Source organism: Amia ocellicauda, chromosome 7 (assembly GCF_036373705.1).
Source record: "Amia ocellicauda isolate fAmiCal2 chromosome 7, fAmiCal2.hap1, whole genome shotgun sequence".
In the NCBI taxonomy this organism is placed as follows: Eukaryota; Metazoa; Chordata; class Actinopteri; order Amiiformes; family Amiidae; genus Amia; species Amia ocellicauda.
In genome coordinates this window covers 11,795,315-11,809,008 of record NC_089856.1, presented here as the reverse complement: position 1 = coordinate 11,809,008, position 13,694 = coordinate 11,795,315, and the positions used below count along the sequence as shown (strand labels likewise).

The 13,694-nt window shown below is 41.5% G+C and overlaps 1 protein-coding gene across 1 annotated transcript in view; it reads left to right on the top strand.

The window, feature by feature from the left end:
* The first annotated feature begins 2,160 nt into the window (after positions 1-2,160).
* gli1 (GLI family zinc finger 1) overlaps positions 2,161-13,694 on the top strand; it is a 53,960-nt gene continuing 42,426 nt past the window's right edge. The window contains exon 1 of the mRNA XM_066708412.1: positions 2,161-2,751. The gene's annotated coding sequence lies outside the window, so the exon portion shown is untranslated. The remainder of the gene's footprint in view (positions 2,752-13,694) is intronic.

Genomic DNA, 13,694 nt, shown 5'->3' with positions numbered 1-13,694 from the left:
GCAGCCGCCACAATGTCCACGAACACACACTAGGGCTGGCATAGGCGCAATATAAAAAACCCTACTGTGCTCTGTCCTGTGAAACTGTCAGGTCTGCATTTCCTTACCTGCTGTAAAAACAGCAAAAGTAAATCTGTCAAGTTGGGATCTAATTTAGAGTCATTATATCCTTCAGTGTAAAACGTGCAATCATAAAGTCCTGTAACAAGCGGCCAGACAGGTGTTGAGGTATTTGTGAGGAGAGAGGCAGGACAGCTTCCAATGCCATAATCAGTTTGCTTTTTCTCCATGGCAATGAATCAGATTAGCTCGATGAAAGTAAAGACGCACATTAAAGGCCTCCGTTCTGTAATCTGGACAGGGCTTCCCAGTTTCCCAGCTTGTGGTCTGTGTGTTCGCCACTCACAAAATATGGAGCCCACTGACTTGCTTGTTATTTTGATTAAGCAAATCCAAAATGACCACTGTGAACAATAATAGAAGAAAAATATGATAAAAATATATATATTCTGACAGATTCATAGATAATGTAAAGTGACAATCTAATAGAAATAGCAAAATAAGCCACCTTGCAATTAGTTAATGCTTATACTGTAAACTGTTAAACTTTTGAATACATGCTTCATCATTTAGATGGTGTATGGGTTGGGGGGGACACTTTGGTCCCTGGCGAACGTAAGAGAATATTTGACAAAGCAGTTCGAAAGCAGCAGCAAAGTATGTAAATATATAGACAAAACTGAGAATGAAAAGACAAACAAAAGGGAATAAATTACCACTCATAAAAAACACTTTGTGTGAAAGTAGCCATGCTGTTTATGGGACAGTCCACCAAAGGTGCCAAGAAATAACATATCTGTGAGGTCTGTACAACATGATATGACATAAAACAGAACCTCCATTATGAGACAAGAAATATTAAAACATGTTGGAGCACTAACGCAGCACATTGTATGTTGAAAACATGACATCAGGGACATATGATTAGTGTAACGTAGCAACATATAGGCAAACAAAAGACATCCTTTGGATCAATGGGTTCCGTCTTATTATGCCATCAGGACTCATTTAAAAATAATGTTCTCAGCGGTGTTAGTTGGTCTGCATTTGATTAGACATCATTTCATTAAAGTTTATGAAAAATATTGGAGGGTTATAGTAAGTTTTTGGGTTTAATCGGTCCAAATCCTGTCACTTGAAATGCTGCACAGTCTTAAGTCTGAACTCTTTTTGTCAGATGAAATTGTGAGTGAATTTATCTTTAACACCAATCATAAATGTTTTAAAACAGTCACAATTTTGGTCTCAGTGTTGCTGTGGAGGGCATCCTGAACAGCATGTTCAACCCAGCAACAATACACAAAGACAATTCAACATTGTAATCCACTTCAAAATGCTAAGAGTAATATCAAACACAGGAGGAGTCTATAAGCACCAGGATTTTTAACTAACAAACTGTGGTGTTATGTTTAATGCATACTGATGGGCCAAAATCAGACTGACCCTGATCCATTCTCCATGAATGTGTAGCGAACCACAGTCTAGGAATGCGTTTATACAGGTCAGGATTCTGGCCATTGGGAAACCAAATGAAATTGATTGCATTTCTCCTGTCCAAATGACTGTAATAACCCTTCTAAACAAATTATTAAAATGACCAAAATACAGATTTCAGCAGGGGGACGAGTGTAATATTTAGCCAGCGTGGTGTGTAATTGTATATTTCGGGAAAGGCTACAGATTGTTCCCTTGATATTTGCCTCAGCTGCCCTTGGTGTTTGGTGTAATTGTTCATGCTTCTAGCCTGTCGTGATTAAAACAATCTCCCACTTTAAACAACCATCCTCTAACCATGAAGAATGTGAGTCATTCACTTTGATGGAAGCTGTCTTCTCAGATGTGTGATTTTTATTATTGGAGGAGTAAATAAAAAAATGTGGTGGTTTACAGTTATTTCACTGTGTGGGTTCATACCATATAGTTGATATTTTATAATCAATTTAAAAGAAAAGGGAAACTTATATAATATCAATGTAATAAAGAGCATTTATATATATATATATTGCTCGACTTTGGCCCAGAAACTCCAGTCCGGGTTTTGCGGTTTCCTCTCGCCGCGGAGACAGCGTGCTGTGCATCTGGGAGGTTGAGTTTGAGAGCATCCTTAGCCACACACAGAACCAAACTTCACACGAAGCAACCGATGCGCTCAAGCCTTTCCTGGACATTTCAGAAGTTTTGGACCTTTCTAAAACTGTTAAAAAAAAGGGCCAAACTATCACAGAGTGGAGAAAGAGGCAGAGCGCAGCCCGGCAGTATGGATAGCAGGGGATCCGCGCAGTGGGCTAGCAGGAGCAGTTTTTAAGAAAAACAGAAAGTGCACTTCCTGCTTCGGGGTGGTCCTGCGGGCTGGGAATGGGTCGCACACAGCACCGCTGCGCCCGGGAGAGAGCAGCCCTGTGACGGCCGCTGTTCTGTCTCTGTCGCCGTTTGTGATCGGGAACTTGCGGACAACTTTTCAGGAGTAATTGCACCAGAGAAGTGTGGAGCCCATTTCACGAAAAAAAGATCCCGTATATGGCTGGATAGTTTCCATATCGGTCAGAGATCTGCTCATCCGAATAGAAGGAGCTTTATTGGAAATTCTCAAAATCCCTGGGGGACGTTTTTTTAGGGGAAGAACTTGCAAGGAAACTCAATTCATTGGGATCAAATTCAGGCCACCAACTGATGCGGACGTTTTCATAAAAGGTACAACTTTTTTTTTTTTTTTTCATCTTCACCCGTTAGTGCCGATTAGTTTTTATTTTTATTTTATATATATATATATAAGTATACTGTCGCAAGTCTATCTTGAACAAAAGTTGTAATTTTGGCAAATGCTTGTTCTTTGTCAGTGTGATGTCAAGTGGGAAGTGCATCCCTTAGAAGCGCATTAGAAGTGTTTTACTCAAACATGATGTTTGCATTTTGATTAGCAATACAAACGTGCCTTTATTATATTGCAGTGGTGAAATCCTTGTGCATATGTGAAACCCACACACACATACACGCTCACAAATACACGGGAGATATGAAGCATCCCCTTTTAAGGAAAAAAAATAATTTTAACTGCGGGGAAGGGTGTGGGGGGGGGGGGGGGTTGGGGGCATTGGACTGATACAGTAAAAGTCCATTTAGTGTGAGAACGTTTTTTCGATTTGTTTTATTTTCTAACAAAAATATGCTTTGTGTTGTACAAATGTATTGCACCTCAGATACACAGTGCATGTTTTATTACTGTATTGTTTTCCCCCGATCCTCTATAAGTTGCATTGAGCTCGACTGGCGCAGATTTCAGCCGGGCACGCCACTTGTTTCATTCCTGAAATTATAGCTTATTACGCATTATTACACACAAGCAATTGAGCTCGCTTTACTCAGGCAATTTGCTACATTTTGTATCCCTTGAGTAAGTAATGAGTGTTTACGTCCGGAGGGTCTAGGATTCCTCGCAGTTCCCTGTTTTCGTCTTGCTTTCTTGTGGTGCTTTTTTCTGTGATAATTGTGTGCTGTCTGGTTCATTAAATACTAATTTTAGCTAAGACATTGCCTCAGTAAGTATAATGTATTCGTTATGATGCATACATTTAGAACCAACAATTAGTAGAACTATACCTATCTTCAATGTATCTATATTCCATCAGTTGTGTTGCCCTCAATCTAAACGTGTAATTTGACATGATCGATTTCATCTTTGCCACTTATGAGACCACAACTCTCAGGCATGTTGGTGTGTTAGTAACATGTGAATGTTGGCGCGGTGTCTATGTTATATAGAGGACTCTTGAATTCCTTGGAGAGCTCCTGCGAAGCGGCCGAACAGCTGTTTCTTGTAACCTGAAATACGTGGGGAGACAATATCTTTCCCAAATGTTGAGATCTGTCAAGACCCCCACTAAACAACACAATTCGACCTTTTAGTGATTTATTTTGTATTCTTATTATAATGCGACACGGCTTTTATATGTAGTTTGCACAGAACGAGTAGTTCCTAGCAGTAAACATATGGGAATGAAAAGGTATACTTTCTCCGATTGCAAGTTCTTTTTGGAGAACGTGATTTAGTATTGAAATACTTATTGCGAATTGGACGAGAATTTGAATGTATTAAACCACGCCATACGCTCAAATAGTACATCGTTAAATAAATGTGAACTTTAATATATATGTGCTTGCTAACATTTTGAAAGTGTAAACGAGCTGGCGTGCAATCTTTTATTAGCATTGTTTAAGACCGCTTACATTTCAATTGAATTACAGAAAACGTGTGACATATTCATGATATATCTAGCCAACGTTTGATTCCCCTCTTCATATACAGATATGAGATGAATAATTAGCATCAATTTAGGAAACAGATAGGAAGCGTTTGATGATATACATATTTATGTACATATTTAAAACGACCTTTTCCACATACGGTTATGATTATAAGCATCAGGCTAGTTACAATTTCATTAGTGCTAATAATAGTTGTAGCAGCTTGGTATTAGTGGTCGTGGTAGCGATGATTAATAAACCCTTACAGCACCGATGTCATTATTTCGGGAGTATTTCTACCTTTATATTTTTGGGGTTAATTGTTATATAATTTGTCAGCTTTTGATGCCCTCCTTCCTTCACTTTAAGCAATGTACCAGGAGATATATAACTCAGTTGCAATTAAACGCAGTAAAAAATATTAACAGGTTCATAAATATTATATTAATTATTATGTTGATGGGGAGAAAAAGCCTGAATAGATCGTTTAATGTTCTTACCACTGTTAAAAAGTATTAATATGAAATATGAATTATATATATATATATATATATATATATATATATATATATATATATATATATATATATATAAATAAAATTATTTGCTTAAACAGATTAATAAGCATTGTCTCAGGGTTTATAGTAATACATACTATTAAAGATTTATTATAATTTCTTAACTTGGACTTAATTTTAAAATAATAAGAAATAATAATAACTATTGTTTATCTTTCATAGCATTTCATAGCATAGTCAGTAAATGTAAACTAGTGAAAAGGGTTAAATAAACACAACAAATCTGACAAGAACATTTCAAATACAATTGTAGATATTAAGAAAACAGAAAAGGTGTCTTTAATTTGATATAAAAACAATACAAAGGAAAATACAAAATATAAGGTCCTCGGTTGTCTAGCTTCTATATAAAAATATTATGTAGCTGCTGGCGAGCAAAATGAAATTAAATACACTGGGTAAGTCCCACCAAACATTGACTTAAAATGTTTGACTTGGCGACTGCAGTGTCCCTTTGAAGAGGTAAAAAAAAATAAAACCCTGCAAGAGAAACCGCTTTTCCTTGGCAATAGGGAGCATAGCTGCCAATGGCCAACGCATCCAAAGTCAGCGTCTGAGAGAGATGGGCACAGGGAGGCAACAGACAGCTCGGCTTACACAGACAGACACACAAAAACATTTTTTTTTCCTGCTCCAATAGCTACACCCAGGCTTGATATTTTACTTTGTAATCTAGGATGGAATTTATGAGACAAGCATTTCTGAGATGGTCACATCAATGCATATCCATTTGGTGGGAGCGCAGAGGGCGGGCAGACAGATAGCATTGCATTGGAGTTCTTGTTAGTTCCAGTGGGAACTCAGAGATCACCTGTTGATTTGTGAACCATGTGAACTTTTTTGGGAGGTGGTGTACTTTTTGCTTTTAAATATGGAAAGGTGGCTTTTTGCACCTCAACATGCCTTTAGTTTCTCACATCTGATTACTTGTCTCTGGATTAACAAGCTCTAAAATAAGCCAGCAAATTCTCTCTCTCTAGTGTCAGATGGGATGATTAAATGTCTCTGCCAGCAGGACTATAATAATGGGAATATTACAAAAGAGTGCAGGTCTGTGCTGCTCCAATTACAGGTCTCTCCATGTATTCCACAGCAGGGATTTGTGAATAGCAACCCCTTAATTACATAATCGAATGGGTAGCTGCCTATTAAATAACTAATCTAATAAAACGACATCCAGAAGGAGAGATACTGACAGATCTACCTCTGCAGCAGTGAGAAGAAACACTTCATTACACACATGAGTCTCACCAGATGAAGACTACACTACAGTGTGTACAGTGTACATTAATGATGGCTTTTGTAAGATATTTTTCGTGATAAACGTGTTATAAATTACACGCATTTGGCTAATGCTCCACATTTTCAGCAAGGAAGCAGGAAAGGAACATTTGGGCAGTGGTTTCAGATCCGTTCTTCGTTGTCACAGATCTGCAGATCCAGGCACTTAGTCTGACTGCAGAACACTTTCACAGGAATGCATCAGGTGACAAAGTTGCAGCGTACAATGTGTCGTGTGTCGTGTCCGCTAACCGAAGCAGTCCCGTCCTTGTTCTCTGCCAAACTAGCTTGCTGAGCGCCACAAAAAGGCGTGAGGGTTGAATGTGGCCTGAAAGATACTGCATGTGAATCTGAGGCTCACACACTCATTTGTTGTGTGACTGGTGACTTGATCTGTGACATCAAGTCAGGAAAGAGTGGAAGTCAGATTGGCAAAATAACCTTTAACCGCTGTGGTATCACTGACTGACACTTTCGAGATTAATATATGGCTTGATCTATGTTTGGTTCCGAACGAGGCTATTTCTCAAATTGTGTGCAGCTCTGTCGGTACACAACTCAACATCCAATTTTTGTTATTTCTTCAACCACCAGTGAATGATGTTGTGTGGCACTGTGGTTCCTGAGGTCTCCAAGATATCAAACTAAAACAGCTTGTGTATAATACTACAGCCCAGTTAAAACAAAGGGATCTGCACAAAAAACAGCTCAGAGTCACCCGGCGCCTTGAGCAACAATAACTAAAACAACAACAAACTCAGCGACCACGCAGGACAATGTTTTTTGGCTTAGAATAAGTCTAGCTTTAGGAGTGCTGCCATTGCCTTATTTATTTTATGGACTGGGAGTCGTCTTGTTGTGTCCTGTGCTACTAAACATACCATTGGGGCTCAGAAGTCCAGAATTTCTAGAACAGTGATTACAAAGGAAGCCATGGGGGAGGTCTGTAGGCAGTTAATCTTGGATCCATGTTGTGTCTCCAGGTGCATCATGGTAGAAACAGTCATAGATTGTTTAATTTTTGTCTGTAGCACCACTTTACTGCAGAATGTCACAGAAAGAGGAACGTCTGCAGCATATTAGTGATGTCAGGAGAACCAGTGGCATTGATATTCCCAAGAGCTTTCCTATCACAGAAAAGGCCCAATGAAGCCTGTACATGTTCTTATATGTTCCAGAATGGCAGTGCAACATCTCTTGAGGCAAGCTTCAATGTTTCTTTTAGATTTAGAGAAACAAGAGGAATTTGTCTGTCCTTTTTGCAGGAGTGTCGAAAATGTAGCCAGGCGGAACGTGCTGTTTGAATGTGACTATTGGTTACTGCCGGCGTGGAACCAGAAACCTGTGACCTTTTAACCTTTTACTGGTGGTGCAGGGGATGGTGTTGCATTGTTTCAAGGCCTCTTTGGGATGGTTCTCACCTGCCCAAGTCAGAGGCTGTGATTGATCACCTGAAGGTCTCTCTGGGCCTTGCTGGACCACAGCACAGGGCAGTCAAGAAAGCTTATTACAGGGAAATCAGGAGCCAGGGCTGGAGGAGTAGGGTGTGGGGGTTATGTGCACCCCGGATCCCCTGCGTATCCTCCAAAGCTGGACAAGTGATGTAGTTCAATGAAGCAGTGGAATGTGCCAGAGTCCACACCGTAACCATGGAGAAAAAATAAAATAAATCTATAGAGTCAGGTTATCCAAGGCATCCAGGGTACTGTGCCCCAAATAACCAGCTAATGTGTGTGTGTGTGTGTGTGTGTGTGTGTGTGTGCGCGCCTTGAACTACACACAACAAACAGGAGCAAGCAGGAGTGCTTTTTGTTTAGCAGGGTGTGAAAGATCAAAGAAGGCACGTTAGGGAACTTTCGGGTCAGAGAACCGAATGGTTGGTTGTCTGGTTGCTGTTGTAGATGATGTGCCCATAATTGAACAAATAGGTGCTTTATGCTTAGCATGAATTAAACTGTTCGTACAGTGCAGCACCCCCCACCCCCTCTCTGTCTGAAATCCTGGTGAATGGATTGGGCTGGCATTTGTTCTCTGGGTGAGGGGATTCTCTGATCAATTGTTTCCATGGTGTAAAAGAAGGACGTTTATTTATAAGAAAATCAGCCTTTAACCCATCGATCAAAACCAGCAAGAATTAAAATGACATTGTTTTTTAGGAGTCATTTGGAAGAGAAATGTACGAATGATCAGGAAATCAGTTTTCTTGAATTCAGTGTCAAATTTTACTTGGTGGCAATTCTTCTGAATAAAGCTGTACTTCTGCAGGGTGATAGGAAGTTGCATTTACTTCAGGCATGGTTCAGATCATGCTTATTATTATATTTCTTAGCAGACACCCTTGTCTAGGGTAATATACAATTATTAATATATATCACATTATTCTGACATACAGTGAGGGAAAAAAGTATTTGATCCCCTGCTGATTTTGTATGTTTGACAAAGAAATGATCAGTCTATAATTTTAATGGTAGGTGTATTTTAACAGTGAGAGACAGAATAACAACAACAAAATCCAGAAAAACGCATTTCAAAAAAGTTATAAATTGATTTGCATGTTAATGAGGGAAATAAGTATTTGATCCCCTATCAATCAGCAAGATTTCTGGCTCCCAGGTGTCTTTTATACAGGTAACGAGCTGAGATTAGGCGCACTCTCTTAAAGGGACTGCTCCTAATTTCAGCTCGTTACCTGTATAAAAGACACCTGTCCACAGAAGCAATCAATCAATCAGATTCCAAACTCTCCACCATGGCCAAGACCAAAGAGCTGTCCAAGGATGTCAGGGACAAGACTGTAGACCTACACAAGGCTGGAATGGGCTACAAGACCATCGCCAAGCAGCTTGGTGAGAAGGTGACAACAGTTGGTGCGATTATTCGCAAATGGAAGAAACACAAAATAACTGTCATTCTCCCTCGGTCTGGGGCTCCATGCAAGATCTCACCTCGTGGAGTTTCAATGATCATGAGAACGGTGAGGAATCAGCCCAGAATTACACGGGAGGATTTTACTTATTTCCCTCATTAACATGCAAATCAATTTATAACTTTTTTGAAATGCGTTTTTCTGGATTTTTTTGTTGTTATTCTGTCTCTCACTGTTAAAATACACCTACCATTAAAATTATAGACTGATCATTTCTTTGTCAGTGGGCAAACGTACAAAATCAGCAGGGGATCAAATACTTTTTTCCCCTCACTGTACATACCCATTTATAGAGCTGGATTTTTACTTGAGCAATCTAGGTTCAGTACCATAATCAATAGCACAACAACAGTGTCCCCCACCTGGGATTGAACCCACAACCCTCCGCTCAGGAGTCCAGAGCTGCTGCCAAATTCTCCTGGTGAAAACAACACCGGCATTGACCAAAACATAGAAAAAAAGGATTTACGGGCCTAGTGTGCGAGCTCTGCTGCCTTGCTTTTCCTCTTTTGCATAAAAGAAGTAAATATTTCTGTTAGCGCCGGAGAAGCCAGCTGCATGCCTGTGGTTTAGCAGATAGCAGAGGGATCAGCTCCCCCAGCCAAGGACAGAGGCACAGAGCGTGCTCACAGACGAGGAAGATGTCACTGGGCTTGCTGCACGGCGGCCCCCCGCAGGCACGACAAGTGACAAAGTGTGACAGGCTAGCCTGGGCGACCCCTCTCCCTGTTTGTAGGACTTCCACTAGAGAAGGAAGGGAGCAGGAGACAATCCCTGGATCAGCATCCTGACTTAGGGAAGAACAAATCTGCAGAGAACTTACTGCAAGTTTTCTGCTGGCATATAATATACCCTTGTCCTGGGTATTTTTACATAGTAGGTTTTACATACTGGAATTCCTAGTATGTGTCCACTCTCCATTATGATTAAGTTAAGGGGGGTTAAGTTAGGTTAAGGGGGGGCAAAGACAGCTGCTCAGTTTTTCACCCTGATAGAATTAACGTCTATAAGTTTTTTGAATTTGTCTACAAACTACTATTGTTCAGTATTTACCTTTGATGGGGTCCTATTGTAATTTGCATAAGATTTCCCAGTATGTTTCCCAGTATGTTTACCCTAAGTGTAGCAGAGTGGCATTGCATGGGATTTCTCTATAAATCCAGCACACGGATGTTGTGCTGTGCATTGGCATTCTACAGAGCGCTGATGTTGTCTGTACTAATCAAAGCAATCCTTCATTTGGTATCCAGCTGCAAGCCTTCTCCAGCTGACAAACAACTTGGCTATTTCATTTTTCAGTATTACAGGCAGTTTATATTTCTTGTTAAGGGCAAACAGCTGCTGTTCACTGTAATAAACTGTACAATCATTCTACCAGCCACTCAATCGATGTATGTTTTATACAGCAACGTGACAACGTTGCTGGCGAAAGCTACAGTGGACTTATTACAAGTTATATTAAAACCGCAGTCAAGTCATCCACTGGTTTAAAAAAGTGAATGACACTATGCTATCAACTCACAGAGGTGTTTACAAAGGACAGGCAGAGATGGGCAGTGTGTTTCTGTGATGTTTTGGAGGTGGGGGAGACATAAAGTCATGCAGGTAGTGTGTGTGTGTCGGACCTGTGTAACGCTGTGTGCTAGTGGCTGTAGTGTTAAACAAATGGGGACAGCTCGGAGTAAATGGCATCACTGCATTAATGCTTCTCCTTGTGTTACCAAAGTGAATTCTTAGAGCCCAGACCCAGAGAGGCTTAGATGTCTGAAATGAGTGGACTTGCATAATCTCCAATAATCGCAGTAATTACGCTAATTAAGACTCGTTTTACCCCTAGTTTGGTCAGATTAGTCCAGCATTACTGTTTTGAGGTTTTTTAGTTGTTGTTTTTTTAAGCAGGTTAATGTAACACCGCACAAGGATTCTAGCCATGGCCACCGTCGTTCTGAAACAGAGACAGACAATTGTAGCAAATTGGAAACATACCTCCTTCCTGGTGCTTGTTAAGGCACAGGGTTCTCAATTAAACTGTAATGAGTGATCCTCCCCAGGGTTATTTTGCATTGTCAGACAGCTGTGCATTTGCTGTGCATCCCATCCCCCAGGCTAATTGGGGAACAGTGTGGTGAAGTACAGTCACCGTCTGTAACACTGTAACCAGACTCAAAAGGACAAATACAGGTGAAATGAGATCAGAATGCAAACAAAAAAGGTACATTTCATGACACATATGAGGTAAAATCCCCTCTCAGCTTTAATTGTCTAATTAATACAGAGAGGACCAGCTCTCTTGGGCACTGGGGACTTTGTGTACTGGGGGTCCCAAGTCAAAGGGCAGGGAGAGAACCTGTTGTTCTCCCAAGCGAGCAAGAAAGAAAAGGAAAATAAAAAAAGTCTAGATTGAATTGACAACATGGCACAGATTTGTGTGCAGATCCCCCGACACTGTGGAAAACTGAGCGTTCATGTGTTTGGTTTTGGGAGGATTTTGAAAAATAACAAACATACAAGCAAACATACAAACACATCTCCCGACTGCGATGGCGTGCCGTGTGTGACTCGTGAATTTGGCCCCCGTCTTTTCCGAATCGCCACAAAAAGACCAGGAGCGACGTGGATGAGCAAGGCAGGCAGGCAGGCAGCCAGGGCCCTTGAGCGAGGCGGCGCTAATTTTCTACGGGGTCTGGAGGGAGAGGCCGGCTGGGCTGCCGCAGCCCCTCACGATCTGAGCCAGGCATTCCTGCAGAGACAGCGTATTGTGTCTGGGGCTCGCAGCAGTGGGAGACAATGGGAAAGTGTGAGCGCTGATGTATTTAATTAACCCTAATTAACACTCCCCCACCCAACCCCCAACACCCCCCAGGGGTAGGTGTTACATCTGAAGAGGGCAGATAATTGCTAGCACGGGTTTTTGTCAGCAGCGGTGTGGGGCCTGTGAAGCCTGCTGGAGAGAGCGGTCCACTCGGAGCCATTGTGGATGGGGAGAGGAGACCTATCTTGTCATCCTGGGGGGCTTTCTCTCCCCCTCCTGCCCATTATCTGTGCCTCACAGCCTGCTGTTAGAGCCAAAAGGTGCCATTAGGAGTTGGGGGGGAGGCTCTTGCTTTCACTTGCCTTTCAGTACAGCACTTCCTTTAAAGACAGGTGGAGATTTGTTTTGTTTTGTTTTGAACACGTGTAGAACAACAGTATTTGCCATTAATGCTTGTATTCAGGTCTTAAATTGACCCAGTGTCCCCCTGTGAGAGGTGTAGAAGTACGCAGTGGTGGATAAAAGACTGAATAACAGTGGAGTGCAATATGCTTTCAAGAATCTCTGCCTTTCACAGATGAATATGTGGATTTTTTTTTTTAATCTTTTATGCAAATACCTGCCCTCCCTTTATCCTCTACCACACGCTCAAATACTCTTATTTACCAGATTTGTGATGACTATTGATTGAGCGGGGGAAGCCTACCTAGGTAAATCATGGGTTTGATTTCTTTATCGGTGTATTCAATTATTGATGGGTTTGTTTTAATGGGCTAAAAAAAAAAATTCACAGTCCACTGTTCGACAAAGAGTCTTCCCCCTCACAAAGGGCCAGAAAAATGATTGAGTGCAACAAGAGAGACGGTCAGTCAGTTAAGCATGGAGAGAGGATTCCTAACCTTTGGAAGAGGAGGTGGGGCGCTTCCTATTTGTCCCCTTTCAACAACAGAAATCTGGTCATGTGACATCGTCAGCGCACCACAGTAGAGGGGCGGCTGCATTTCAGACCACCCTCGCTCTGCGGCTGGGTTCCTTGTCGGTGGGATCAGACCCCTCAATCAGGCCCTTTCAGACCCTGTGAACCTGAAACAATGTGGCTTTAATAGCAGCTGTCCATCCATGCCGATTAGCCCTATGCGCTCTGTCAAAGGAGGGGGAGGGCGGGGGGGGGGAGCAGGGGAGACTGGGGGGGTTGCAGCCGACAGGGGCTCACAATGCACTCAGACCTCTCTCTTTATCCTCCAGAGAATCCCCCCTTTTTCTCTTCACCGTTTCGCTGCTGCAAAAACTGGGGGGGAAGAAAAGGATGTCTTTTTCCCCCTTTGCCCCTCCTCTCCCCCTCTCATTCTTTCTCTCTGTGGTTCTTCTACTCAAACCCTCTACCTGTCACTGTCCTTGTCTTTCTTCTCTCTCTTACTGTAAACTTTCTGCCATTTCTGAAACTCAACCAAACTTCTCCACCTCCTTCCGCATGTCCCAATCCCATTCACTCTCTCTCCCTTTTCCTATTCATCGACATCCCTCTCTCTCCCTGTATACATCTCCAGCCTTCCTCTATCCACCCCCTCCTTCTCTCTTCCTTTTTGTTCTTTTTTTCTAAGAATGTCTTCGGTATTTCATCCTCGGCTTGCCTTTCCCTCAATCCATCTCTCTCTCTCCTCTTTGCCTATCTCTGCTGACTCTCTTCCTTTACTGAACTGTGTAACGTGCAGCTCCCCCTACTGGTGTAATAAATCTTCACTATTATAATGCAAAAAGTTGTGATTTTTTCTACCTTGTTTTGCTGTCAATATAAACGACAACAACAAGATTATATTTATATAATATATATATAAAGAACAGAAGACAATAATTA